Consider the following 24690-nt stretch of genomic DNA (forward strand, 5'->3'; position numbering starts at 1 on the left):
ACATATATTCCTGTTCTGCACACTTGTTTATTTTGCTAACTACATTTCCATGTAACTGGTGTGCTCTGTCATCCTGTGTATTTTATTTTATGCAGCCAGAAACGTGATTCTGAGGAGGGGCCTCTAAGTCCAGATGGCCAGAGCCTCTGACCTGGTGTTGCTTGGCTGGCTGGGGACGGTGGGTCACCAAGATGGGGAATGTGGGAGAAAAGCAGGTAGTGGGAGGGGATGGGTCTGGTTTGAGCAGGTGGGCTGTGCCATGCTGGCCCCTCTCCTTTCTTAGTGGTTTCACCTTTTCTTTCCCCGCTGCAAGCTCGAAGAATCCCTTCCATTATCCCAAGCACCCAGCCCTCCCCCTCAACCTGCTCACTCCAGTCACCCAATAAAAGCTGGTGGGCAGCCCAAGACAGCCATCTCCAGGTCTTCAAGCAGACGTCTCGTGGGGTAGGAGGTGGGGGCTCTTCCCCCGACCTCAAAGGGCTTATCACAGTTTTCACCCCTCAAAACAAAAAAGCCCCAGAGCCCCACTGCTAAAGAAAATAAGATTGTCTCCAGTTAATTTCAGACAGATAAACAATGCAGGGCTCAGGGAGGTTAATTGACTTGCCCAGGGTCACACAGCTGGTCAATTGTGGAGCCAGGATTAAACCCAGCTCCTGCTGGCTTCAAAGCCCTGTGCTCTTTTCATAGGATGGAGCTGCAGGGGTGACCGGGGCTGGAGGGAGTAGACTTTTAAGTGTTCGGGAAACAGTAACTAAGAAGCGTGTGTGAGCCAGATGATGTCATAAGAGTGAAGTAGCAAGTGGTGGAGAGAAAGCATTTTGTATTCATGCCCGGGAGAAGACAGACGGGGGTAACAGGACCCCAGGAGAGAGGCTGCCAGGCCTCCCCGGGCCTTTCTGGAGCCGCTTGAGAACAGGGCAAGGGGTGAGGAGGGGCCTGGAGGAGGCGGGTGGGCTTCGGGCCTGCTCTGATGGGAGGGGAAGGAGTGGGCAAGCCCACTGAGCGAGTCCATGGGCAGGGGGCAAGGGCTGGGTTCTGACGTTGCCAGAGCAGCTCACAAAGAAGGGTCCTCAGCCCAAGGTCAGCATCTTCTAGGATAGAGGGGAAAGCAGAGTTGGGGCAGCCCCCACTCGACCCAATTATTATAATCAATTATTATAATGAACCAAGTGATTCTGATGAATCATAAGAGCCAGTGCTGGCTGAGATGCTAGGGTGCCAGCACGGGGCTCAGCCTGCCACGTGGTGTCCTTGGGAGGAGGGGTCTAACACCGCACGCGTCCTACTTGCCTGTAGTCATGTCGCCGGTGAGCTGTTAAACCCCCGACGGAGTCTGCCACATAAAGCGCTTTGAGCAGGGCTTAGCACCTGGGACTTCAGCTTGCTATGTTATTATTATTATTATTCCCAGCTGTCTTCCAATATATTGAGGGGCAGATCGTGGCCCCGGGGACCAGCCCTGTCCCAGTGAGGTGGGGAGCCGAGGGGCTCACGCTCTTCAGTGAAGGGAGACGGGGTAGCAGGGCCTGGCCAGCAGGGCTGCGTTCCTGGCAGAAGGTGGTTGTACAGATGGGGTTCGGCCCCCAAGGACCGGGGGCAGGGGCTGTGGTTGCTGGCCCACTGGCCCAGGGCCTAGAGCTCACAGTATTTCTAGGGACCCATGAAATGTTTTCATTTTGACTGCTTTTCAAAGCAGCAGGAAAAAAATTAACATAATAATAACGAAGACCTAAGAGTGAATCTAGGCTGGATCATAATTGTCTTTCTATCATTGCAGTCATAAAATATGATTTTTAAATATTTCTTTTATGGAGGAACAGGCCCGTGGAGGCCCATGAAGGCAAAAGTGCGCAGGGCCCATGAAAGTCATGACGTGGCCCTGTAGCAGGCCACAGCTTTTCTCGGGTTCTCAGGACCGGGCAAGACACAATTCCAGACCAGGGGTGGCTCCAGCCACCTATGGCCCCCTTGCCGGGTCCTGTGACTTTAGCCAAGAGTTGCTGGAGAAGATGAACTCCCTGAGTTTCTTCCCTCAGCAACCAGAGTTTTACAGCCCAGAAGGGATGTGAGTGCAGGCTCGAACATGTCTGTTCTTCCTCAATTCCTCTGAAAAATGAGACTGATCTACTTAGGAAAAACACAAAGTCATTTGGAGAATCCCTGCACAATCCAGCCAACTGTGGGCTTTTAGTAAAAGGTGCTGTAGCACGAAGAGAAACGTGACCGTTTCTGGAAAATAAAGCAGACTTCATGGAGAAGTCAGTAAAAGTATTTTGTTAAGCAATGAGAAATGGAAGTTTTGCAGTAAAACAAAAAATGACCAAGGCGAGGTTGCTGTTTGGAATTGGTTTCAGGAGCCGTTTTTAGAGCGAGGTATGAATTGAGGAGCAAGCAACTCCACGGCCCACAAGGTGGACACCACAATGTGTTTTGGACAGAGGTTGGGGGACTGGGGGATCTTGGAGTTTCTCTTAGCATGGTGATTATAGCTTTTTGCCGTAAACCATCACGTATTATTTTAGGATGAGTTTCTTGATACCCTAATTCTTGGGGTCTGTGCTGAAAGAATCCCACATTGATAACCCCCTCTGTTCAGTCTCCCTACCCTGGTCAGACTGGCTCTCTTGCCTGTAACTTAGAGAGCAAGTACTTTTGTGTATTTTTGTGTCTAAAAATGCAGATGTCAGAGATATAAGTATTTCCATATTATTAAAGATTCTTTTTTAAAAAAAATATTTATTTATTTTGACAGAGAGTTAGAGAGCACAAGTAAGCAGAGCGGCAGGCAGAGAGAGAGGGAGAAGCAGGCTCTCCACTGAGCAGGGAGCCCGACGCGGGGCCCGATCCCAGGACCCTGAGATCACGACCTGAGCTGAAGGCAGACGCTCAACCCACTGAGCCACCCAGGCGCCACTAAAGATTCTTTTGATTGCAGGTGACAGAACCCAATCATATTAGCTAATGGAAGAAAGGGGATGATGATAGAAATCTGTTGATTCATATAATTGAAAAATACAAGGTGGTTGAGCTTTAGGCATGGCTGCATCCAGGTGATCATGTCATCAAGAATCTATATCTCCACACTCTGCTTTCTTCTGACTTCATTCTCAATTAGGCTTTGTCCATGTAGAGAGAAGATGGTTACAAGCAGCTCCAGGCTTACATAAGATTCCAGGGGTAGAGAGAGCTCCTTTCCAACAGCTCTCGTAAAACTTTAAGGAGGACTGTGTAGGTTCATAGACTTATTCCTGAACCAGTCTCCATGCCAGAGAGTGAAATACACTGATTAACCAGGCCTGGGTCCCTAGACATACCCATGCTGTGGACTCAGCGGGATTATTATGCAGCAGTGGACAAGTGGTTGCCCAGATGAACGGGTCGATTGCAAATCCAAATGGCTTGTCAGGTTGGGAGATTAGCAGGAGGTCAGCAGTGGAGCTAAAGACTCAGAGCCCCAGGAATGGCCGAGGTCTTGATTTGGGTTCCTCCAAAGCAGATCCTAAGATGAAGACTTGGGTGCCGGGTAGCTTATATGGGAGGTGATCCCAGGAATTATGATGGGAGAGTGGAGAAAGAAGACGGGAAGGGAGGAGAGTCAATAAGGGAGTGTCGATGAGCAGGTGAGCACTGTGGGCAACTGGGGTCAGTCCTGCTGGGGTCCCTCTGAGAGGGACACATCTCAGAACTGTTCACCCCAGGGGTGAGAAAGCAGCACTATTTCCTCGCCAGCTCCTATTGGACACTGGTTTGAAGTCAGTCCCAAGGCATTAACCTTCTAGAATCTCTAATCTTCTCTGCCTAAGAAAGCAAGTGTCTGAGGAAGGAAGCTGCTAACGGGCACAGGAAGCGTCCTACCCCACGCAGCAGGTGGCTTCCGGCGTCGGGGCGGGACTGACGGCGTCTGGCACAGAGAAGCAAATCCAGGCAAAGAGGGGGGGTTCTGATACACTGGTGCACTGTACTGTAACTCTCATGCTGTCCGCCCAGAGCGAGCCTCAGACTCGCCACGGTCCCCAGCAAGACTGCCCCCACCTCAGAGGCCAGCCGCAAGTGCAGCCTTACCCCAGGCCACCCTCCCTTCTGACCAGCTGACAAAGCCAGGCTTCCCACAAGGCCCTGTGGTAATGTAGTAGAACAACTCACAGAACTCGGGAAAGAGCTGTGTTTAAGATTACAGTATTATCGTGAAGGATGCAGTCGGGACCAGCTAAAGGAGGAGACCCTAAGAGCGAGGTCTAGGAGGGCCTCAAATGCAGAGCTTCTGTGCCTACTTGATTCTGTGCAATCGGGGTGCATCGCCCTGGGGCACAACTGTGTTCACTAACCAGGAAGCTCGCCTGAGCCTGGTGTCCAGAGTTTTTACTGGGGGCTCATTACATAGGCAGGATTGATGGGATCGCTGGCCCTGTGCTTGAACTCGTTCTCTAACCCTCCAGCCTACCCCCTGGAGGCTGATGTTAGAGCTGGCTCAAAGCCCTACCCTCTGATCACGTGGTGCATCTGTCTGCGGACCAGCCCCCATTTTGAGTCATCTCATTCGTTAGCAAAAACTCAGGTGTGATCCAGGGGCTCGTGGATAACAAAGACACCCAATCACTCAGGAAATCCCAGGGGTTTAGAGTCTCCCTCTCAGAACTGAGGACAAAGGCCAGTCAGATTCTTTATTAACCAGGGGTCTGGATGGGCAGACTGGAGCTGTGCCTGCAGTCGGGTTTTTTTTTGGGTGGGCTGGCGGCGCTGGTAATGTTTTAGGGAGGGAGGGGCCTGGGCGGTCTTCTCTGATTTGGGACAAGTACCTTCAGCACTGGCAAGGGGGCTGGGCCTGCTTAGCCTACAGGCTTCCGCGGGGAGTCCCGGAGGGTTTTGGATCCTCTCTCCAGCTCCCTGTTCCAACCCCTCCTGTGTCCATGAGGTAGCGGACCACGCCCAGGCTCCCCAGACTCCGTTCTCTGAAGCTGATCTGGCCAGTGCCATGTTCATCCCCTGAACCCCTGTGGGCAGGGAGCACTGAAGCGCTCTCGTTTCTGGAAAGGAACTTAATTTTCATACTGAGCTCCCATCCTCCTGGCCTAGCACAAGTGTTCAGAATTTTGGGGGTCTGTCTCCCTCCTGTCTTTGCTGTATGGTCTTACATAATGCCAGACAGACACGGGATGGGGCTTAGTCTTTGTTATCATCCTACAGGTCACAGTCCCTGAAACCCTTCCAGCCAGAAGTGTCCCAGAATCTAGAACTTTTCAAATTTTGGAAGGTAATGTGATCCCTGGACCATCCATTACCTAATACCACAGCAGGGGCTGGGGCATCACCCTGTAAGCAAACATATTTCATATCGCTGCAGTAAAAGCCATGAATATTCATGCTAGGGGGATAAATAAAGACCGTCAGTAGCTTCACATCCATTCAGGTCAGGCTTTCTTGCTGAATGAGTTCAGGCCAAGCCAGGTTTTATGTCCAAAATGAGTTACAAAGAAGCTTTTAGATTTCAGAAGTTCTGAGAATTTGGAAGTGTGGACAGGAAATTATGGGCTCAGTAGCTACCATTTACTGAGCATCTACTATGCGCTAGGCTTCTAAACACATCACCTCATTCTACAGTTGAGAAAATTGAGGCCCAGGGCTGGTAGGTGCAGTTCTGGCCTCAAAGCCCATGTGCTGTCCTACTGCATGGGTCCATGCAGCCTGCTTCTGCTTCTTTGCTGCCCTGTGCACAGAGTCCCTTCTGGTCCCCGGGGCTCTTTGTCGCCAGGGCCACACAGAAGATGGGAGAACGAGGCTGATACTTTCAGTACCTGTGGTCCCGTCACTCCAGATCAGAGTTCTCAAATCCAGTGCCTACAGGGACAGTTGTGGGTGACATCAGTGGGTAAAGCCAGCTGGATGTAATACAACAGTGACCGCGAGGGCCCTGGCAAACGGGAGGGCACGCCCCCTCAGCAGCGCATGGTTGCCATGGAGAGAGATGCATGGCCTTCCGGGAAAGCCCCAAATCAGATTTTTAATTCAATTGTTTTTAAAATAGCTTTACTGAGGCATAATTTATAGATCATAAAGTTCACCCATGTAAAGTGTACAATTTAATGCTTTTTTAGTAACCATCAGCACAGTGCAATTTTAAAACCTTTTCATCACCCCAAAAAGAAACCCTGTACACACTAACACTCCTTATTTTCCACCGAGCCCGCCGGCCCTGGGCAACCACTCATCCAAGGTCTGTCTCCATAGATTTGCCTTCCAGACATCCTGTATAAATGAGATCCTCCACGGTCTGGTCTTTTACGTTTTATGACTTGCTGCTTTCACGTAGTACCAGGTCTTCACGGGGTTCATCCATGTCATAGGAGGTATCAGCATCCTGTTCCTTTTTACTGCTGAATAACATTCCGCGGCCCAGGTCCACCACATCCGGTTTCTCCATTTATCAGTGGATGGGACACGTGTGTTGTATCCGCTTTTTGGTTAGCTATGGACCTTCTGTGATGGTGGCACGAACATTCACGGGCCAGTGTTTGTGTGGACATATGTTTTCCTCGGGAAGGAATGGGTGGGTCACAATGTAATCCTCTAACTTTTAATTCAAAATATTTGAAATGATCATGCCAGCCAACAGAAGGTCGCTGCAGACCCTCATCTCCCTCCCCTGCCCCAACCAAGAAAAAGCCAACTTTTTTTTTTTTAAGATTTTATTTATTTGAGAGAGAGAATGAGATAGAGAGAGCATGAGAGGGGGGAGGGTCAGAGGGAGAAGCAGACTCCCCGCCGAGCAGGGAGCCCGATGCGGGACTCGATCCTGGCACTCCAGGATCATGACCTGAGCCGAAGGCAGTCGCTCAACCAACTGAGCCATCCAGGCGCCCTTTTTTTTTTTTTTTTTTTGGTCCTGAGGACTATAATGTAGACAGCTCACTCTTTCCCCTGCTCAGAGGCCCCTGGCCTAATCCGCTCAGTAAGTGGAGGCTTCCCAAAGTGAAAACCAGGAAGGGAAGGATTTGCAGATGGGTTTTTCTTGCCCCTTTCCTGCAAAACCTCTGGGACAAGGAAGTTTAGAGCCTCTGGATGGAGGGAAAGAAAAGGGGGAGAAAATACAGGGGAAAAAACACAAATTAACATCTTACAATATCATCTAGCCACAGCCATTTGCCTGAGGATTGGTTTGGCTTACTCACCAGGTGCCTGAGGTTCATATTCCTCAAACGTACAGCTCTCTGTGTGATCCAGTTCCAGCCCCTTTAGGGATTTGACAATATATAGAAGTCTTTTCTCACTTAGCCTAGTTTGACCATTTTCACGATTTTTTTTTTTTTCCTAAAACGAAGTCTGTTTTTGCCATTTCTAGTTGGTATTTATCAAAGGTTACGTTTGTGGAATCAGATCCAGGCTCCGTCCCCTGACTACGAAGTGCGGCCTGTGCCTTCCCCTCTGTCACTTGTCCCCTGCGTTTCAGTCCCTCCTGGCTGTTTCTGGCACTTGGAGCCCGTCCTGCCCAAGCCCGGGGCTCCTTCCGCGGGACTGCCCTCCCACACTCTGCTCACTCCTTCAGGCCCCTCTCAAAGGGCAGCTCCTTGGGGGGGCGGTGGTCTTTCCCTCCTCCGGGCCCCCCATCACCATCCTCACCCTCCTGTGTTGTTTTTCTTAATGGCTTACAGCTTTCCAACAGTGAGTAACCTAGGCACTCAGTGAGTATCTGTTGAGTGGACACAAGAACTTCTACACCCATTTGTTTACTTGTCTGCCACCCCGACCTTCTCCCCAGACCCGGTTTTCTCAACCTTGGTACAACATTTTGTGCCGGGTCATTCTTTGTAGTCGGGAGGACAGGCTGTCCTGGATCTGGTAGGCTCAGCAGCATCCTTGGCTCTACCCCCCAGAGGCCCCAGTAACACCTCCTTCCAAGTCATGACAACCAAAGTGTCTCCAGGCCAGTGTTCCTTGGGAGGCAAAAATCCCACCTGGTTGAGAACCACTGCCCTACACAGTGGTCTCCAGGAGAGCAGGGGCCTAATATTTCTCCTTCACTGCTGTGGCCTGAAGGCCTGGCCCGCAGCTACTTCTCATCGAATGCATGAGAACGGCAGAGGCGAAGCCTGGGGGTAGACCCCTCAGCGTGGGCTGGGTGGCGTTTGAGCCTTTGGGCTTGCAGCGTGGGCTCATAGAGCGGGCGTGGGCTCTGGAACTGGACAGTCGGGATCTGACCCGAGCCCGGCCACATTAGACTGTGTGGCCTGGGCAAAGTACATATCTTCTCTGAACCACTGTGTCACCTCTGAGAAAGTAGCAGCAGGATGGTTTAGAGCAATGAGGTGAAATCACCCGTGGAAGAGCCAGTGGAGTGAGGGGACACTTGGCGTGCGCTCAGGTCTTGCTTGTTAAACAGGGTCGCGCTCTCGGGTGAGGACGGGCACGGATGCACAGATGCGGGGACTGGGGGCAGGGCTAACCCAACAACGGGTAGGTGACCGTGCACCTTGGTTGCTCCGGTTTGGATGAGAGGCTGTCTGCTTGCCCTGCTTATGGGGCACGTTGCACGTGCATCACTCCGCGAATGCATCCTTAGTTTCTTAGAAGAGTGCAGATCTTGCCCTCGGGTTTCCTAAGGTAGAGACCCCCCAGCCACCCGGCCCGGCATCCGCACCAGCCCTTCGGGACTGCCAGGCCTCTGAACGGCTCTGTCCTCCTGCCTCTGGGCCGCTTCCTTTCCCCTTGGCTTCTCTCTGCTTGCTGGGGCCACGGGACTTTGGGTTTAGGGTTTGAATGTGTTCTGACTCCGTGTGGCTGACGGGAGCAGAGACCGGCTGGGAGCTGGGGGAGGTGGGCCTGTGACAGCTAGCCTCTGCCCTGGGTGTAAGGGGTTCTTCCACCCCGGGGCCCGCAGAAACTGGGAGAAAGACTCAGCCTCAAATGAGGCCTTAAAGGATGGGCGGAAAGGTGGTCACAGCATGGTCACGGGTGACAAAGGCCATCGGCAGGCTCTCCGCGCCAGGAGCTTGTGTCTGGTGGGGGCGGCAGTGGCAGGAAGAGGAAGTCCCCAGGCTGTGTCAAAGGGGACCATGCCTGCTGGGGGGCTGCCCTCTGAGACCTGAAGGATGGGAGGAGTTAGCTGGCTGAGGGGACGGTGGGGGTGAAGGGGGTTGGAGAGAGTGATCCAGGCAAGAGGGCAGCGAGAAGGAGGCCCCCAGGCAGGCGGGATGTTCTCAGGGTGGAGGACCTGTGACAAGGTGGCCGTGGGAGGAGGCTGGAGATGCAGAGGTGGATGGTGCCGGGCTTCTGTTCTCTCCCCAGGCGGTAGGGGGGAGCTTAGTAAATGGTTTTAGGCAGGGCAGGCCCAGGGAGGGTGACACTTGGAGTGGCTGGCAGGGACTGTGCTGGTGGGGGCGGGGAGGCGGAAAGTGGGGTGGGATTGTGGCAGTCTGAGGATCCTAGGCTAGGAAACGGGGGGGGCTTGCCATGGGTGGGGTGCAGTGGGGGAGCCCCTGAGGGTTTTAAGCAAGGAAGATGCGAGGAGCCTATTAGAATGGTCCAGGTGAGAGAGGCAGGTGGCTGAGGCCAGGGTGGCAATGGTGAAGGTGTGACAGGTGGCTGGCTTCTGGATATGTTTGAAAGGTAGAACCAACAGGATGTGCTGATGGATCTGACATAGGAGAGATGGGATGGGGCTAGGGGCTGGGGGATGAGGGCGGTGGATTGGGAATGAGGGATGGGGGAGGGGGGTCGGGATGAGGGATGGGGGTGGGGATAAGGGATATGGGGATGGAGAGTGGGGATGGAGAGTTGGGAATGAGGGATGGGGGATGGGGTTAGGATGGGGGAGTAGAGATGGGGATGGAGATGGAGATGAGGGATGGGGATGAGGGGTAGGGATGGAGAGTGGGGATGGAGAGTTGGGAATGAGGGATGGGGGAGGGGGTCAGGATGGGGGAGTGGAGATGGGGTTGGAGATGGGGATGAGGGATGGGGGATGGGGATGGAGGGGCGGGAATGAGGAGCTCAGATTTGAAGCATGCTAATTTGAGATGCTTGTGAGATGCTGCAGGTGATGAGATGTAGCCCTTGTCTCCAGGGAGCCCAGCGCCGAGTTGGAGGAGCTGTCTAGGACACAGCTTGGTGGCAGTATGATGCATTAACAGCATTGAACATGAACAGCATTGCAGGCATCTGGAGCACTTGGAAAAGTGAAGGGGCCTCTGCAGAGGTGACAAATTGTTCTTTGAACAAAGATCAGTGAAGAGTGGGGAAAGGCATTTCAGGCTGAAGGAACAGCAGGTGCAAAAGCAAGGAGGCACAACGGGGCTTGGAGCATGCAGGTGAATCCATAGTTCACCTGCGGCTTTGATAAGAGCTTGAGCATGGGGGGTGTGGGGAGAGATACTGCTGGAGAGGCCGCCATGCTTGGCAGTTCAGATGTCTCTCTGGAGGCAGTGGGAGCCAGGGATGGTTCTAGATCGGGGGAAGCGAGATGGTCAGGAGTGCCCTTTCAGAAGGTCCTGCTCTGTTTCTCTGCCAGTTAGGACAACCTCCTCCCTTTGACTCACAGGTGCAGGGACTATGATGTGCTTCCAGGACAGTGTTTCTCAACCTTGTTTTCATTATTGCTTTCCTAGGAGCCTTGTTAGAAGTTTTTCTTCCTAATTGTCCCTTCCTCCATGAAATTTTCACTCTACGGTTCTGCTGTGTTTCTGCTTACGTATTAAATGTATGTCTGTGCTTTCTAGATAAAAAGAGTTAGTTTTTTTTGTTGTTGTTTTGTTTTTGTGTTTTTTTTTTTTTTGCACATACAGGTGACCCTTGAACCCATGGGGGTTAGGGGTGCTGAGCCCCCATGTAGTTGAAAATCCATGTATAGCTTTTAACTCCCCCAGAACTTAACTATGAATAGCCTACTGTTGACCGGAAGTCTTACTGACAACATCAACAGTCAATTAGCACACATTTGGTATGTTATATGTATTATATACTGCATTCTTACGATAAAGCAAGCTAGAGAAAGAAAATGTAGTTAAGAATATCACAAAAAAGAGAAAATACTTCTACTGTATTGTACTTATTGAAAAAAAATCCACATTGGAAGTGCAGTTCAAACCCATGTTGTTCAAGGTCGACCACTGATGGTGGCCTTTCAGGCTGAGTAAGACTGACTCTGGAGGAGTTAAGCCATGCTCTGGGAACCTGGGGGCTGGCGTCTGCCCTCCTCGGATTGGCTGGCTGTGGGTCTTTGCTGACCTGACTAGTTGTTCTGTGCGATTTAATTTGCCTCCATGGAGCACCCCTGATGCTCCCTCCATGTCTGTACTGCACCCAAGGTGGCAGATCTGAGTGGGGCATGGCCCAGCTTTCTATGAGCTTCTTGCCGGGGGCGGGGGGGAGGAGCAGAAGGGGGAGATAGGCTGCCAAGGATGGGGGTGGATTGTCATTATCCTGGGGATGCTCAGAAGGATTGAGCCTGCGGAAAGATTGGGCCCCAACGAGAACTGGAGTTTTTTGTTTTTAAATTCCAGTTATCAAGAAAGTTGATCATTGCTGGTGGGAATGTGAAATGCTAACAGCCACTCTGGAAAATAGTTTGGCAGTTCCTTTCAAGAGTAAAAATGGACCCAGCAATTGCATTCTTGGGCATTTATCTCAGAAAAAGGAAGACTTATTTTCACGCAGGAACTTGTACACGAATGTTCATAGCAGCTTTATTTGTAAGAGCCTCAAACTGGAAACTAACCAAACGTCCTTCAATGGATGAATAAATATATAAACTGTGGTATATCCACACCACGGAATACTACTCAGCAACAAAAGGGAACCAACTACTAGAAATGACAAGAGTTGGTGAGGACGTGTGGAGAAGAGAGAACCCTCGTGTACTGTTGCTGGGAATGCAAACAGGTGCAGTCACTCTGGAAAACCATATGGAGTCCTCAACAAATTAAAAATAGAATTACCATATGATCCAGTAATTCCACTACTGGGATTCACCCAAAGAAAATAAAAACACTAATTCAAAAAGATATATGCACCCCTATGTTTTTTGCAGCATTATTTACAATAGCCAAGATATGGAAGCAGCCCAAGTGTCCATCAATAGATAAATGGATAAAGAAGATGTGATATATCTATACAATGGAATATTACTCAGCCATAAAAAAGAAGGAGATCTTGCCATTTGCAACAACATGGATGGGTCTAGAGGGTATAATGCTAAGTGAATAAGTCAGACAGGGAAAGACAAATACCATATGATTTCACTTATATGTGGAATTTAAAAAACAAAACAAAACAAAACAAATGAACAAACAAAAAACCAGACTCTTAAATACAGAGAACAAACTGGTGGTGGCCAGAGGGGAGGGGGGCGAGGGGATGGGCGAAATAGGTGAAGGGGATTGAGAGGCACAAACTTTCAGTTACAAAACAAGTCATGGGGATGAAAAGTACGGCATAGGGAATACGGTCAATAATATTGTATGGTGACAGATGGGGACGACACTTACCGTGGTGAACACTGAGTAATGTGTAGAGTTGTCAAATCCCTATGTTATACACCTGAAACAAATATAACATTGCATGTCAACTATATTTCAATAATAAATTTTTTTTAAAAAGGAACCAACTACCGATACACACAACTTGGGTGGACCTCAAGGAAATTAAGCTGAGTGGGAAAAGCCAATCTCAGAGGATATGTAGGCCATGATTCCATTTATGTAACATTTGTGCAATAACGTAGTTATAGACACGGAGAACAGACTGGTGGTTGCCAGGGATTAGGGGTAGCAGGCTGATGGGTGTGGCTGTAAAGGGTCAATATTAGGGGGTCTTGGGATGGTACAGTCGAGTATCTTAATATGGTGGCGGGTAGGCAAGGCTACGCATGTGACAAAATTGTACAGAGCTACACACACACACACACACACTCATAGGTGCATGCATAACTGATGAAATCTGAATCAACCCTATGGGTTGGGTCAAGGGCAATTTCTTGACCGCCATATTGTATCCTAGGACCATACAAGTTGTGTCTTAACAGTGGGGGAAGGATGTGCAAGACATTCTTGTACGTTTCTTCACAACCTCCTGCAAATCAATAATTATTTCAGAGTAAGAAGTTTTTTTTTGTTTGTTTGTTTGTTTGTTTTTTAAATTCCAGTTACCCAAGGGGCGCCTGGGTGGCTCAGTTGGTTAAGTGACTGCCTTCGGCTCAGGTCATGATCGGGGTCCGGGGATCGAGCCCCACATCGGGCTCCCTGCTCAGCAGGAAGCCTGCTTCTCCATGTCCCACTCCCCCTGCTTGTGTTCCCTCTCTCGCTGTCTCTCACTCTCTGTCAATTAAATAAATAAATAAAATCTTTAAAAAAATAAAATAAATTCCAGTTACCTGAGTTAGAAGGTGCCTTAGAGGTGATCTAGTTGGAAACCTGTCCTTTTTGTGTTCCCTAAGCCTCTTGGCCTGCACTCACCTGTAGCGTTATTCTCACCTGTCTGTGGCAGGTCCCAGGAGATCAGAAGCTGAACCAGAACAGTCCTGAGTCTGGAGCCCCATGAGAGCAGGGGATGCCAAACTCAGGAGGACTGGGAGGCCCAGAATGCACTGTTCTATCCCTCCCAGCCTTTGCTTGGGCCCTTCCCGCTGCCTGTCTCCTTCTTCCCCTCCTGGGTGAGCACATGCTGACCTTGCCAGACTCAGCTCAAAGCTCACCTCCTTTTCCAGGCCTTCCCCACGCCCAGGTAAAATGGACCTTTCTCTCCCTCAGGTCCCTTTCAGGGGTTGAAAAGATAAATGCCTTCAGTGGCCAGGGAGGAAATACGAGTGAGAACAGGAATGTCACAGGTGGGGCCTATGAGGCTCCATGACCACAGGCCCCAACTAGATGGCACAGCTCCCATCAGACTGCGGAGGGTTGCCGAGGGGGAAATGTGGACCCATTGTCACCAGAGTTTCTGATTTTTTTTTTAAAGGTTTTTTTTATTTTTATTTATTTGACAGAGAGAAAGACGTCAGAGAGGGAACACAAGCAGGGGGAGTGGGAGAGGGAGAAGCAGGCTTCCCGCGGAGCAGGGAGCCCGATGCAGGGCTCGATCCCAGGACCCTGGGATCATGACCTGAGCCAAAGGCAGACGCTTAACGACTGAGCCACCCAGGCACCCTAGAGTTTCTGATTTTTACAAGAGAAGCTAAAACTCCCATATTTTAAGGGAAATTCTCCAGATTTTTAAATGTTGGCAAAAAAAAAAAATTCAATTTTTTATAGCTCTAGCCAACATCTGCAGGTTGGATTCAGCCCATGGGCTGCCAGTTTTAGATACAGCGTATGTCTTTCTATTTTAGTATTTGTAATAATTGATTTTACTTCACTATTTATGTCATCCTCCTCATTAGCCTTGGGGGAATGGCCATGCCTTATTCACAGCTGTATCCCCAGTGGCTGGTCCAGCGCTTTGCATATAGAGGACACTTAATAAATATTTCTTGAATGAATGAGTTGGGATGTTAGAAGCAAGTCAGGGCCTGCAGAGGAGTCTGAAGATTCTAGAAGGGAACTGGGGTCTGTCAGCTGGGGGTAGCCAGCGTCTTCAGGAGGTAGGGCTGAGGGGAGGCTGCATCCTGTCCTTGGCCTCGCTGAGGCTGGTCACGGTGACTGTGAAATTCTGCCACATGCTCTGCATGCTCTGGAGGCAAGGGTTGGGGGAATATGTAGGCCACTGGCCCTTTCATACAAATGAGCCTGGCCCCAGGCACAGGGCCAGGCAGAAATTGGGCTTTGGGGGATAGGAGGAGGTGAGAATTTTAATAAGCTTAATAAAAACTGGAAGTAAACCCACAGTCCTGGAACTTCCCCATTCTAGCAGTTTTAAATGACTTGGGGGAGTGGGTGTAGCAAGGGATGCTGGGTGCTCAGGGGCCTGGTCTCAGGGGAAACATGAAGAGGCCCAGGCACTGGTCCAAGGGAAGGCTGGACTCTGAGGGGCATGGTGGAAGTTGTCCTGGAGGTATGGCCAGGAAGGGGCAGGGCCTGGGTGTGGGGCCAAAGTGGGGCAAGGCCTGGGCACGAGACCTTAGGTGGAAACCAGGTCAGTGGGCAGGGCAGCAGGAGATCCTCAGGAAGAGCATGCTCCCTCCTCTCCGCAGTGGCCAGGACTTCAGCCAGCCGGGGGCTGTACAGGCATAGGATGCAACCCCAGGCAAGTGGGTTGGGGAGGGAACTAGGCAGGGAAATTGAGGCCAAAGCCCTGTTGTAGAGGAAAAGGCCATGCTCTGAAGTCTCTTACACGTGGTGGGGGGCCAAGGGGGTGGGGGGACAGGGGGAAGGACTTAGTGTCGGGACTGGAGTTTTCCATTAGCTGGAGGGAATGAGACTCCAAGGGACTCCTGGGACACCTGATGGCCAGGGCTCACTAGTCTGTATGTCCTTGACTGATTGAGGCAGAAGCCAGGTCCACCCTCTACTCCCAGGGTTTCCCTCCATGTCACCCATATGCCAGGCACTCTCCTTGCTAGAGTGTGAGCTTTCGGGCAAGCTTGGATCTCTCTTGTCTTTCCTATATCCCTAGTCCCTGACACGAAGGTGGCCTTCATAAATGGTTGTTCATGAGATGGTTGTAACAGAACCTGCCTTACAGTAACCTAAGAGGGTGCCTGTATGTGGGAGGGGTACATGGGGGAGACATCAGAGTCTTCCTGCCCCTCAAATAGGCAGCTGTCTCCTTGCCCCTGGGCCAGGGTGGGCCACCAATAGAGAATGGAGGGGGGTTAGGCATGAACTACATTTATCAGCCTGAGTTCCCTTCTTGGGAGGCTGGAGACTCCCTAAGAAGTGCTCCATCACAGGTTTGGACAAGTGAAGGTGGGAAGCCATGCTGTGTGGGGATGAAGGGCAGACTGCCTGGGTGTGGATTCTCACCTTACCACCGTGTGTCTTTGGTCAAGTTCTCTATTTTCCCTGAGCCTTAGTTACCCCTTCCCCAAACAAGGTAATAGTCCCACCATTGGTCCCTACGACATGGGCGGGTTGCAAGGATTTAAGCAGTGAGCATGTACGGAGTACTTAGCACAGTGCCTGGTATGTGGTTGGCTGTCAGGATGATGACTATAAGAGAATTGGTAATACCACGGCAGTTTGGGGATTTTCCTGGTAGCAGTGATTTGGCGTTACGGTGGCAATGTATGTAGTTCGTGTAAGGGGGGAGGGGGACACAGACCAGGCCAGACACAGAGATGGAAGGATGTGTCTGAGATACCCAGAGACAGAGAATCATAGAGATACACAGAGACAGAGATAGAGGGAAAGACAGACGTACAGGGAAAAACAGAGAAGGGAATAGAGACACAGGGAGGCAGAACTAGAGACAGAGGGAGAGAGAGAGGCTATGAAAATACATTTACTGCCTGTGGTTATAGCACAAGTGGGGGTGGGGGGATGGCGCATCCAAGCCCTGCTGTTCGTGTTTATCCAGTGTGGCCACTTCTTGCCTCCATCTCCACCCTGTGGCAGTTTTTGAATCCCCCAGGGACTGAGAAGGCCTGTAAGGCCCCCAGTCCAGCAGACAGAATAGCCAGGGCTTGGATCTCAGGTGGTGCTGGGGCAGGGCACACTTACCAGGGTGACCAGGAGGGTCTAAAGCCAAAGGGGCCTGTGGATGATTCTGTCTTAATGAATCCAGTTCAGGAAAACAGGCTCTGAGGTCCAGGCTGGGAGCGGGAAGGCACTAGGTGGATCAGGAGCAGAGTAGAATTGAGGGAGGTCCCAGGAGGTTGCTGGACTGGAGCTGAGTATGGCCAGGAGCCCAGTGCGTGGGGGTGGGCTGGGCCGCCTCACAGAAGAGCACCTGGGCTGGCACCATCTTGGTCTCCAGAGGAGACCCATGCTGTTCGTCCTGCCTGAAACACTGTTCCTCCTTTTTCCTGCCTTCCCCTCAAGCCCCAGGTCAGGTAACCTCTCCTTGTGAAACCTTCTTCTACTTCTACTGGTTTCTTGTCTATCCTTCTGGAATTGTTCTAAATTAAAAATGTGTATGTGGTAGCACAGTGCACTCATTTTTCTGTGCCTTGCTTTTTTCACTTAATATTTCTTGGGGGTCATTTTTGGTCAGTATATTTTAATCTACCCAATTCTTTTTCACTTGTGGATTATTAACTTAGTGTTTACTGAGCACCTTCTCTGTGTCAGACACTGTTCTAGGTATTAGAGACACAACAACGAACAAAATAGACACCACTTCTGTTCCAGGGGGCTGCTGTCCTAGTATGGAGAGATATTTAATAGTTAAATATATGAATGACATGTTAGGTGGGATGAGGGCTATAAAGAGGGGGAGGGGTATCCTTTATCCTGTGATAAGGGGAGGCCATTATGGTAAAGAGACATTTGAGCAGAGACCTGAAGGAAGTTGAGTTAGTTATTGATGTGTAACAAGTTACCTCCAAACTTAGCAGTTTTGTGGGTCAGGGATCTAGGCACAGGTGAGTTGGAAACTCTGGCTCCAAGTCTCTCATGGGCTGTAGTCAAGCTGTGGGTCAGGGCTGCGGTCACCTCAGCGCTTGCCCGGGGCTGAAGCATCCACGTACAAGCTCCCGCTCACAGTTGTGGCAGCTTCGGTTCCTCACCGGCTGGCCTCCTGGGCCTCTCCCAAGGGCTGCTTGCAACAGGGCAGCTTGCTTCCCCCAGCAGAAGTGATCCAAGAAAGAGAAAGAGAATAATGCTAAGGAAAGAGCGAGAGAGAGCCCACTATGGAAGCCACGGTGTTTTTCAAACCTAACATCAGAAGTGACATTCCATCACATCCGTATTCTGTCAGTAAGTCCAGCCCATACTCTACGGGAGGGGATTTCATAATGGTTCCACAATGAGGCAGGGATCATTCTAGGTCATCCTGGAAGCTGCCTACTGCAGAAATGGAGATCCGAGGGAAGAATGGCTCAGGTAGAGGGATTGCAAGTGCAAAGTCCCTGAGGTAGGAATATGCCTGGCACATTGAAGGGCCAAGGAGGCCAGAGTGGCTGGAGAGGAGTGAAAGAGTGGAAGTGGTACAGGAGGTCCGGTCAGGGACAGAGATGTAGATTTCTGTTGCCAACACTTAACCCATTAGTTGGTGGACTTTTAGGGTGTTTTCAGCCCTCTGCTGCAATGAATATCCTTGTCCAGATATCCTTGTCCACCTGGGCAAATATGTCTGGGGGTAAATTCCGAGTGGTGGAATTACTGGGTCAAAAAGAAGGTGCATTTTCAGTTTTGGCAACCATTGCCAAATTTCCCCTCCCAAGAGCTGACCTTCCTGCTCACCTCCTCTGAGGATCCTTCATGCCCTTGCCTTCACTGGTCCCTGCCTTGGCCTGGTGTCCTGTCCTGGCTGTTTCACACTAAAGGTTTGTACTGTCTCCCCAGGCTCCCGTCTTCCCTCCGTCCTGGTTCCCTCCCTCCAGACAGCCTCTGCTGCTGCAGATGGCTGGGGAGCCTAAGAGCCCCTTGGAGGACACTTCCCTTTGATGGAAATTCTTCGCACTTGGAAAGCTCTTCTCACAAACGGTATCGTCTGTGTGCTTTTCCCAGGTGTTGGAAATTCCCTGGTGGCTATTTTGAGACAATGAGTTGAGTGTGTGCTTGGCCACCATTTATCTTTGGGAAGGTGGCTGGCTGGCAGAATCTGCCAAAGGACAGAGCACGGAGAACACCTGGCCTGGAAGGAGAGGTTGCTGCCCCCTTTTGCTCCCCCTCTGCGTAAAGCTGAGCCACACATGGCCATGTGACATTTACAAGGCCTGGCGAGGCCTGGGGGCTCTGAGACCCACTGGGTTGAGACCACATACAAGTCAACCAACATTTACCAAGCATGCCCTGTGTGCTCTGTGCTTTTGTGTCTCAGATGACTAAGTGGGGGGCAGCAAGTGACACTTGCATGCTTAAAAGCTTCTAGTGGCTTCCTTTTGTGTTCTGAATAAAATCCCAACCCCTTCCCAAACTGGTCCTTTGCTACCTTCCTACACCCCCTCACCCCTTCACTCCATAGGCTCCAGCCATACTGGGCCCTTCTCCCCATCCAGAGGCCTTGGCAATCTCTGTTCCCTCTGCTTGGGACGTTCCCAGGCTTTTTCACGATCAACTCCTCCTTATCCTTCAGATTCTAGTTTGAAGCCCCTTCCCAGAGAGGCCTTCCCTGATGATCTAATCTGAAGTAGCTTTCTCCAGCCACTCTGTCTCCTCATTCTGTTTCTCCTGGAAATTGCATCTTTATTGTCTTTTTCCCCCACTTGACTGTCAGCTCCATGAGGACAGGGACTCTGTATTGCTCTCCACTGTGTCCCCAAGACTTAGAAACATATCTGGCACATAGTAGGTACTCAAGGAATATTGGTTGTATGAGTGGATATGCCTGGGTATTATTCTCACTTTCCAGTTGAGGAAATGGGGGTTCAGAGATGTTAAGTGACTTCTTCACGGACACACAGCTGGGAAGTTGCAGAATTGAGATTCAAACCCAGGTGGGTCCGACTCCAACCCAGTGCTCTCTCCCCTGCTGGATGGCCAGACAGACATTGCTGGCTGTCCAGAGATGACTGGTGGGTGTCAGGCCAATGTTTGAAACTTGAAGGATAGTGGTGTCTGTGGGTAGGTGTGCTGGGGGTCTGGGAAGCAGGCTGGAATGAGGGGCTTGTGCCCTCCCCATCCTCCCCCCTTTGGATAGAGCCACACCATATACTGCCATGTAAGACTACACACCCTGGCCAGGCCTGTGGGCTCTGAGACCCACTAGGGTGGAGACCACATAAGAGTCAACCAGTGACAAGACCGGCAAGGTCTGGGTCACCATCTGGGTCACTGATGGCTCTCAGTTCCTCCTCCTCCCCAGCCACATTTCCATTTTTCTTACCATCATGCTTAGTCATACCTCTTCTCCTGAGATTCAGGTTGCTTGGGAGGGCAGTGCTGGTGTCCTTTATCTGGAGAATCTGACCCTTCCAGAGGCAGCAGAGAAATATTCAGGGGTGCCCACTCTGGAGCTAGCCCACTTGGCTCTCCACACAATCCTTAACCTTTCTGAGCCTCTGTCTCCTTATCTGTTAAAGAGAGAGTAACAGTTCCTCCTTCATAAAATGTCCCAGCAGGGCCAATGAGGGGGTGCGTGTAGATGCCTATCTTGCATGCACAGTCAAGAACCTCATGAAGGTAGCTTCATATTAGTCACCATGTAGCCCAGGCATTGCCCTTCACAGCCTTCCTCCTTCCTCAAAGTCTGCCAAAGTCATCTCTCACATTGCCACCACGCTTCCCAGTTACTTGCTCTCCTCCATGAGGACACACACATCATTCCTGAACTCCCTTTGCAGGGACAAGTTATGTCCAAGCAAAGGTATCAGTAAGGGTATTATAATTGACCTGGGACACAGCTCTCTGTTCCATGCTCTGGTGGGTGAGCAGAGTGAGCTCAGAGTGGTGGAGCAGGGGTGTTGGGGAGTGTTGGGGAAAACTAGCAGGAGTGGGATGGCATGGTCCTCAGGACAGGAAGAACTCAGACTCTGTGTGTCAGCATGTGTCAGCATCCAAGGATGTCTGACCCAGCAGATGGAGCACTGCAACAGGAGTCCTGGGGTCAGGTTGGTGTGAGGCACGGCAGTGGTCAGCGTAGCCATCACACCTCCACACCTCCACATCCACTCCACACTATGCTCTAGGCACTGTTCTGTGTGCTCATGGCTCATTCCTACAACCAGGTGGTGAAACTGAGGCACAGAGCATTTAACAGAATTGCCCAGATCACATGGTCTGTAAGTGTTGAAAGCAGGATTTGGATGCAGGCGGTCTGACTCCAGAGTCTATATTGTCCTGCCCCCCATGACAGCATCTAAGTGGTCTGCTGGTTGAGGGAAGAGGCCCAGCCAGTATATGGGGATGGGAGAAATGGTCTAATCTGGGAGGCAGGGGTGGGGTGATTGGGAGGGTATATTCCCAAGAGCCCTAGAAGACAGTCAGCTGCTTGGGAGGGAATTGGCAGTTTGGTTGGGGAAGGCGTCTGTCAGCTTGGGGGACCGGGTGGGGTACACAGGGCCACTCCTGGGCCAGGCCTAGGGAAGGTGAGGAGACCCGACCTCCGGGAGGCCTGGGTCAGGAGCAGGGCAGCTGAGCCTTGCTGGGGCAGACAGGGCCGACTGGGGGAGCTCCAGCTGCGGGCTGTCCCCGGGACCTACACAGAGCCACCCCTCACTGGCCTCTGCGCCATAGCAGCTCACAAACCCAGCTGAGCCTTGATTCCTCGCAGTCTGAGGTCTGGGGGCCTCACAGCCTGGTCTCCGCTCTGAGTACCAGGGAGCCCTGATGGGAGCACCTCTCTGACTCCCACGGCCTTCTTCAGAAGAGAGCTAGGCAGACTCACTCCCACCCAAGATGAGTACGGAGGGGACAAGTGGATGGTTTCAGGCAGGGACACCAGGGCCAACAGCAGCAAAGGTGACGAAGTGCAGGTCTAGAAGCGATGTCATGGCGCACCCTGGGCTCCCGGGGGCCCCACCTGGCCATCCTCCACGAGCACCCCCCCTCCTCCCTGAGATTTGCTCAGACCCAGGCAACCCTGGATGCTAACCCTGCGGGAGCTCTTAGCACGGGTCGGAGGGTGATGTCCAAGTCCAAGCTCTGCTGCCCCACCGCACTCCAGCTTTGTCTTCTTATCACCTGGCTGAGTGGGGCTTCATCTGGGCTCCTGTCCCGGGCGCGGGGTGGACCAGGAGGCGCCTCTCTGGGAGCACCCCTGAGCCAGAGGTCAGGAGGACGGGTGCCTGCAGGAGGGACAGCAGAGCTGCTGGGCTTCCAAGGAGGCAAGGCCAACGGCTCTCCGACCCCCCCATGTCCTCGGGATCCTGCAGCAGCGCCTCACAGTGCACTTCCCACCTCCCTGCCCCGAATCTGAGCACAGACCTGAGACCTAGGTCTCAGCTTACTCATCACTTCCCCAAAGGGACCGGCCCCCTACTTCCTTGGCCAAACTAACTCTCACCTTCTCCTCATGCCCTCTTTTCCTTCATAGCATTTATTAAACTCTGAATTTCAAGTGTGTTTATTTTCTGTCTTCCTTCCTAAGAATATCAGCTCCGTGAGGGCAGGGACCTTGTTTGTCTTACACGTTCCTTTATCTTTCGGGCCACGAGAGGATGGTCAAGTGCTTTGCAAACTGTAGAGGGGCCCCCGGAAGGGGAGGGCTGCCCGGAGGTTTTGCTCTCTGGAGCTTTTGTGGCAAGGAGGCCGCTCAGCTCATTTTCCTGGGGCTCAGGCAGTTTCCTGGGCAGTGAAACTCATTGGCTAGTACCCCGCTGTCACTGCAGGGAAGTGTGACGGCCCAGAGCACTGAAATCTAACTGGCCAGAAGAATAGGATTTGCATTTCAGCTAATGTGACTGGTGGATGGAAGAGTAGCTTTGGGAGGAATGTTCTCGAGGCTGGCCAGGCGTGAGGTGGGGGCCCCAAACCCATCACAGTTTTCTCTGTGCAAGCCAGGGTCCCTCAGGGGCCAAATGGGAGGTGAGGGGGAGGCCCGAACACATGGAGTATTCCTGCCTGGAACGTGGGCGCACGGACTAGATACTCCTGGGGGAGAGAGACAGGGAGAGAGAACCAGACCGGGAGGGAGAGTCAAAGACAGAGGTAGAAGGAAACGGAAGAAGAGACAGAGGCAGAAAGAGAGAGAGAAGCCAAAGGGAGGGACCCGCGCAGAGGCCCCAGTGAGCAGATGCTCCAGGAGGACAGCGAAATGGGACTGTCTGGTGAGCGGCCCACCCCCCAGTGATTTCAGAGCCCCCGGTGCCTTTCCTAAGGCGAGCATCTTGCCTCAAAGAGCATGCCTCTAGTGTTTACAGGTTCTTCTCTTTGATGCCACAAGGGCTCCGAAAGTTAAGCCGATTCCTTCCTCTGGTGCCCAACCCAAGAGAGACAATCGGTGGGCAGATTGGAGGAACGCTGGCCTTGAGCTTCCAAGGGAGAGTGTGTGCTCTCCAGGACGCACCCCCCCAGCCCCCCAGATTCCCAAGCCTGCCACGGGGTGTGCAGCTGATGGGACATGCCCCAGCCTACAGCACCCCCTTGGGCGCCTGGCCGCCACTCTCACCTGGTCCGCCAGTCCTCACGCTTTGTCGTGTGCCTCTCCCTTCACGAAGGCTGCCACGTCACTTCCTTGGCATTTTCCTCTAAATCACTCCCTTTTTTTTTTTTTAAACTTAAATGTATTCAGAAAGGAAGCTTCAGATCACTACCGGAAATGAAAAGCCAGTAGTCCTTGCAATAAATAGAAGGGAACTGTAAAACTGGGAAAATAAAACCATCACCATTGTAAAAAAAAAAACCATCACCACTGCATCTCAGACAGTGGTTCCCCCTCCCCCGGGGTGCGGCTGCCCTCTCCCCACACTCTGGGGATATTTTCGGTTATCACTGCTTGGGGAGAGGGGAGATGAATGTTCCTGGCATCCAAAGAATGGGTAGAGGCCGGGGATGCTGCTAAACATCGTGAAAAGCCCAGGACAGCCCACCCCACGACCAGCGGTTATCTGGCCCCAGATGTCAGTAGTGCTGAGGTTTAGAACTTCTGGTCTAAAATGAGCTTGGGCAGCCGAGGGAGGTGTGCCCCACACTTGGGTAGCTCTGACCTGGTTAGCTCCTCGCCCTTCGGGCTCAGCTGCAACACCCCTCCCCAGGGACACCTCCCCAGACCCCCAGAGCGGAGAACTCCGGTGGTCAGCTCCTGTGGCCCCTGCACTGCCCATCTCCTGACTCTCTGGCCCTTGGCCTTTGCTCTCTGCCTGTGTCCTGGTCCCCCATGAGAGCTGCAAGCAGGCAGGGCCCACACCTGTCTTAGTCGTCTTTCCCTAGCCCTGGCTCCTAGCAGGTGCTCCACAGTTACACATGGGATGAACGAAAGCTGGGCAAAAAAGAAGGGATTCTGCCCCTGGGTCCTCCACTGTCGGCCTGCCAGACACTCTGTTTGTCACCTGTGAACTGGACACCCTCCCAGGACTGCTGTGGAAAGGTCCCTAGCAGAGGGAGAGCCCAGGGTAAAGGTTAGGGGCCATCTGCAGGTGGCAGGGGTCCCTGGAGAGATCGGGGGCTCATTGCCTCATTCATCTCTTCTCCCACAGTTATCGAGTTGTCCCGGGGTAGTTGATAATTGCACCCCCTTTCCTCTCAAGTATCCTGGCCTGGCCAGTCGATGACAGGGCCCCCTCACTCTGGGGCCACAGTGTCTAGTGGGGCAGGTGGAGAGTTGAGCAGTCTCCGAGGCTTGAGAGAGCAGTCCGCACTGGCTGTCTCTGCCTGGCGCCCACCGCTCGGGGACCCTGTTCTTACAGGGGGTGCTCAGGCTCTCTGTTGAGCAGCTGGGGGTGGGGCTGGCTGGGAGCCGCTGAGAAGGCACCCCCTCGGCAGACGGGGCTTCAAGTATCGTGCATCATGCTGGAGTTGAGGCTGTTCTCCACAGACACAACCCAAGGCCAGGGCTTGGGTAGAATGTCAAGGCCACATTCCTGGGGCGTGTGAATTTCTTGGGTAGAGATGCAGAAGGCAGCGGGAGAAAGGGCCAGAACTGTGACTTGGGGTGTGGACCTGTCAGGGGTGGCTTCCAGCTCTGTCTTGGAGGGCTCCAGCTTGCTCTCCTCATTCCCACCCAGGCACGGCCTGGGGTGCCTGCTCCCCTTCCTCCTACCATCATCCTGCAGGTGAGGGCCCGCCC

At 52.1% G+C, this 24690-nt stretch overlaps 1 protein-coding gene and 1 long non-coding RNA gene across 3 annotated transcripts in view; one reads left to right on the forward strand and one right to left on the reverse strand.

The window, feature by feature from the left end:
- LAT (linker for activation of T cells) overlaps nucleotides 1-24690 on the forward strand; it is a 419561-nt gene that overhangs the window by 348622 nt on the left and 46249 nt on the right. The window lies entirely within an intron of this gene.
- Nucleotides 17231-23117, reverse strand: LOC115941162 (uncharacterized). Its single transcript, XR_014145282.1, has 3 exons — nucleotides 23074-23117; nucleotides 19870-20038; nucleotides 17231-17641 (listed from the first exon to the last, which is right to left on the reverse strand). It is a non-coding gene; the product is annotated as an uncharacterized LOC115941162 (long non-coding RNA).

This window comes from Leptonychotes weddellii, chromosome 5 (genome assembly GCF_054177405.1).
Source record: "Leptonychotes weddellii isolate Sample4059 chromosome 5, ASM5417740v2, whole genome shotgun sequence".
Lineage (NCBI taxonomy): Eukaryota > Metazoa > Chordata > Mammalia > Carnivora > Phocidae > Leptonychotes > Leptonychotes weddellii.